At 38.2% G+C, this 5,119-nt stretch overlaps 1 pseudogene; it reads left to right on the plus strand.

Moving 5' to 3' along the window:
- Window positions 1-51: 51 nt before the first annotated feature.
- Window positions 52-5,119, plus strand: part of LOC115302273 — a 9,849-nt pseudogene continuing 4,781 nt past the window's right edge.

Consider the following 5,119-nt stretch of genomic DNA (forward strand, 5'->3'; position numbering starts at 1 on the left):
GTGTTTTCCTCGTGCAGTGCTCTCCCCCGCCCTTTGCGTGATGTTCCGGCCATGCACGTCCTTGATGGGCCCCACATAATGATCCACCACAAGGACTGTTCTCTGGATCGGCCTCTGGTAGGTTTGGTCCTCCTTCCTCCTGGCCATGTAGTTGGGGGCCTGTATTGTGATGATGATTTCACAGTATATACAAGCAGGGAATTATTACGTTGTATACCTGAACTTTGACCTAACCTTGGGCAGCCCTGTCAGGGCCATGGCAGTGATTTCTTAGCTGTGTGGGTCAGACAGCGGTTGTGGTCAGTCTGGTGCCTGAACTGATGGGGAAAATATGTTGTTGTGGTTGTCCCAGTGAGGAGGTGATTAGTACTATTTTACACATACTCCTGATTAAAATGCGAACATTGAGGGCTTTCCAGAGAGTTCATGAGAATGAGACTCAGAAATGGGGCTAGTTTTTCACTGTCTTCCACTTCAATTGAGACAGCTTTATTTTGGGACAAGAATCACATCACAGTCATTTCAGCTTCTGAAGTGCTTCTAGAGTGCCTGTAACACGGAGGGGGGGGAAGGGGAGGAACTCAAAAGGAAATCTGCCTTAGGATTAATTTTCTTTTTTTTTTTTATTGGTGTAGTACTGATTATTGGCTTTGTAGACTTTACACGTAGCCATTTTTACCCTCAAGATGTATCTACCACTATTTGCACATTTATTCAATTAATAAGTGTTTGTCAAGCACCTGCTATATTTCAGATTCCAAGAATAGAGTTAGGGGTGGATATAGATTATTCCCAGTTTAGTGGAATAAAAGCAAGTATATAGCCATAAAATATGCTGTCAGGTGAGAACTGTGATAGAGATAAACATGATGAGTGAGAGTACAGGAGAGGAAACTTAATCCATTCCTGATGATTAGGAAAGGCTTCCCTTACTACCTCAATTTTTCTCTGATTCCTGAGAAAACTGTATTTTGTCCTGTTACTGTACACACACACACACACACACACACACACACACACAGTGTTTAGCCCAGAACCAGTCCTAAATATATGCTGAAATAGATGTTAGAACCCACAGGTGTTTATGACTTTGTAGAAGTATCCATGGCTCTTGTCTCATCCCCTGTCTCTGCTTAGCTCTCCTTCTTGCTTTGGTCAGATCCATGAAGATGGATGTGGACCCTGCACTCTTGCTTTAGGCACAGAAATCCCTGGAATTTAGGTGTCTGGACTGGATAAGCATAGCTGCTTGGCATGTTAGTGAAGCTTGAGTGAGTAAAGTCACCAGCTTTCCCCAAACTGTGGGCTTTTGCAGGGAACTTGTCATTGTCAGTGCACAGGGAGCCATACAGTTAGTTTTTACAAGTGTTTATTTAAATTTCAATTAGTTAACATACACTGTAATATTACTTTCAGGTGTACAATATAGTGATTCAACACTTCCATACAACACTGGGGTCTCATCACAAGTACTCTCCTTAATCCCCATCACCTATTTTGCCCATAACCCCCACCTCCCCTCTGGTAACAGTTCTCTCTAGTTAGAGAGTCTATTTCTCAGTTTGCCTCCCTACTTTTCCCTCCTTCCCTCTCCCTTTCCCTGTCTGTCTCCCTCTCTCTCCCCCCTTCTGTCTGTCTGTCTGTCTTTCTTTCTTTCTTTCTCTCTCTCTTTCTCTTTCCCATTTCTTAAATTCCACCATAGATTTTAAATAAGGAAACTTCTTTGAATTTTGAGGAATCATTTATGAAACTCACTTTCCTTTTTGAAATAAATTAAAATACAGAATACAGTGTTTTTCAAACTGTACTTTGAAGACTGACAACATTGAAATCATCTGGGATTCTTTTACAAATCCAGATAATCTGGATCCTTTCTTGCTTTGCTGAATTAGAATTCTTGGAATGAATCCCAGAAACTTGCTTTTTACTATAAGCTGCTTCAGGTAATTCTAATTCACAATCGTGACTAGGAAACACTGGATAATTGTCAACATTATTCATCTATAAGAGTAGTTGCTATTATTATGTGAGAAGTCTCCGTTAATGGACCATGATGAATACTCAGAAATATATCATGAGGATATATGAATTCAAAACTGTGACCTCATAAAATATGTTGTTTATGGACAGAAGAGTAGGTTACTGAGAAGTTGCTGTGAAGTTCAAGGTATCTTTTTAATTTTTTTATTTTTAAATAATTAGAAAGCACGAGTGGGGAAGAGGGAGAGAGAGAGAGTCCCATGACCCTGCTATCATGACCTGTGCCAAAATCAAGAGTGAGATTCTCCACTTACTGAGCCACCCAGACCCCCTGAAGTTGATAGCATCTTAAATACTTCTTTACCTCAGTCATTAAGAGATTAGCTGCTTCCTCTTTTAATTCTCTGTTATCAATGTTTTTCCTTTACATAAATATTTAAATAGTCTTTAAATCAAATTATTTTGTTTAAAGAGTGCTTCAATGTAAGTAATCTCTGAATGCCAAATTCCTAAAGCAGAGCCCCCAAATTTAAGAATTAAGTTCTTAAATTGAGAAGTAAAGTTTCACTTCTACACAATGGAGAAATTCATTTTTTTTTTCATTTCTATCTTTTCCTCCTTGGTCTCAGATGCATTTTGAAGAAGGAAAGATTAGACAGACTTTCATAGAAAGAAATGTATGTCCAGTTGTTGGGTTTCCTGATATTGCCTCTTTCTTCTATTCGAAGTGCCCTGAGGATCTTGCTGAAGGAAAGGTCATATGCACTTTTATGGTTCTGCCTAAGAAATATGTTCTTCCCAATTCATTTCTTTAAATAAGTTATCAGAGTTCTGTCTGTATGTAAAGCTATTTAATGTCTAGTTCCAACATTAACCTGTAAACCTCCTAATGTCAGGATCAGTGTTTTACCTCAAAACTTCACATAGTATTAGGAAAATGGTAGATTCTTACTAAGAATGTTAGTTATACTCATGAAAAATATTAGCCAAATGAGTAAGTTAACACACTATTAAAAAAAAAAGACCTTACAGCTTTTACTGAAGATTTCTTCCGAAAATCAGATTTAATAAAAGCTTAAATGTGTGTTTTTAAATAATAATTTTTGATAAATTCTTCATTATTTTGGTCTTTTGGTTTTGGTCTTTTAAGTATCATAGACACAACAAATATATGAAGCAAATTACTCTGAAGTGTCTTAATTTGTATTCCTGGCACTTTCTACTTATAGACCAGTGCTGTGTTTTTCTCCTTGCTTTCTCTACTGGATTTTGTGTAACAACTGTCCTGGGAAACCTCCTTGTTGTGTTTACAGTGGCTTTTGATCTCATTTACCTTACCCACCCCAGGTACTTCCTTTTAGCTAAACTCTCATTTGTTGATTTGTGTCTTCCGACCATATGGGTTCCTAAGATGATTCTGACCTGTATTCTGGGTACAAAACCACATACGTTCAGGGTATGTCACCAGATGTTTGCACATCATATCCTTGATGGATCTGAAATGGTCCTGCTCATTGCTCTGGCCTTGGACTGATATGTGGCCATATGCAAGCTCCTCCACTACCTGACTATCATGTGCATCTTCCTCCTGTCTGGTGCTTAGGCTACTGACTTCATTCACTCAGTGGCCCAGTTAGCCTTTGTTGTCCATTTGCTGTTTTGTGGTTCTAATGAGATAGATAGCTTTTATTTGACCATCCTTGGTTTATCAGACTTTCCTGCACAGACACCGACAGAATGGAGTTCACGGTTAGTGCCAACAGTGGGTTTGTTTCCATGGGCACTTTCTTCTTATTACTTATCCCCTGTACTTCATACCAGTCACTGTATGGAAACATTCCTGAGGTGATTTGTTTAAAATCTTTTCTACTCTGTTAGCTCACATAACTGTGGTGTGATGTTGTTCATCAGACTGTGCATCTTTATTTATATGTGGCCATTTCCCACAGTGCCAGTGGATAGGTTTCTTGGCATTTTGGACTTTCTGAGTACACCTGTTCTGAATCCTATTATCTACATATTGAGGAATAAAGACATGATGATGGCAATGAGGAGACTGAGTTTGACGATGATCTAAATAACTCATGAGAAAACAAGTCATGCCTTCTCCAAGCAATACTGTATGCACAAGTATTGAAGGGTTATATACTACCTTGATAGAATTTATTTTCTTTATTTCAGTAGCACTAAAATCTTGGATCGTTTATTCCATATTAATGGCAAGTAATAGTGTGATTATAAATTTATTTAAGGCTATTTTGCATATTTTAAGATTTTAAAGTACTGAAATACACTTTTTGTTTGACTTACATATTGACTAGTCCATAGAATCTTGGAAAGTTTTGTGAGTTTCAAGGCACTTTTGCAGAGGTACTGGTGTATGCTGATATTTTTGTCAGTGGGTTGAAAATGTTTTTTAAAGCATTTATTCATCTTTGAGAGACAGAGACAGAGCATGAGCAGACTGGGGGCAGAGAGAGAAAGAGAGAGACAGAATCTGAAGCAGGTTTCAGGTTCTGAGCTGTCAGCGCAGAACCCGATGCGGGGCTCCAACCCACAACCATGAGATCATGACCTGAGCCGAAGTCAGACGCTTAACTGACTAAGCGGCTCAGGTGTTCCGAAAATATTCTTATGTAGAAGAGAATGATTGGTTCTTATAAGTTATTTTTGGCAAGTAAATCAGGCTTGTTCTTAATTTGATTCCAATGTGCTATTGCTTTTGTTAATAGGTGTACTCAGTTACATGAATAAAATCTTTGTCGTATGTTAAGTATTGTGTGATAATCATATGCAGAAAATAATACAATGGGCAAAGAAATGAACAGTTATTAGTGTTTGAGATTGTATTAGGATCTGGCTTCTAACAGGTTCTGTTTCCTGCCAACTTTGTTTTTAAGTATTCCCTTTAAATGTATAGTGACAGTGAAAATATATGAATTAAGAAATAACATAAAGAGAGTAGAACTAGGATGGAGTTTAGAAAATGTTAGAGAAGGAACTCCTATGTAGTGTTGCACAACCATGGGCACAAAGCAGAACTGAACACCACTCCATGCGCAAGCATTAAGCTTGTGCTTTCTAGACTTGTGGACCTGATGATTCGCCACCCCACAGAGCAAAACAATGGCTTTTGAAA

Source organism: Suricata suricatta, chromosome 9 (assembly GCF_006229205.1).
Source record: "Suricata suricatta isolate VVHF042 chromosome 9, meerkat_22Aug2017_6uvM2_HiC, whole genome shotgun sequence".
Classification (NCBI taxonomy): domain Eukaryota; kingdom Metazoa; phylum Chordata; class Mammalia; order Carnivora; family Herpestidae; genus Suricata; species Suricata suricatta.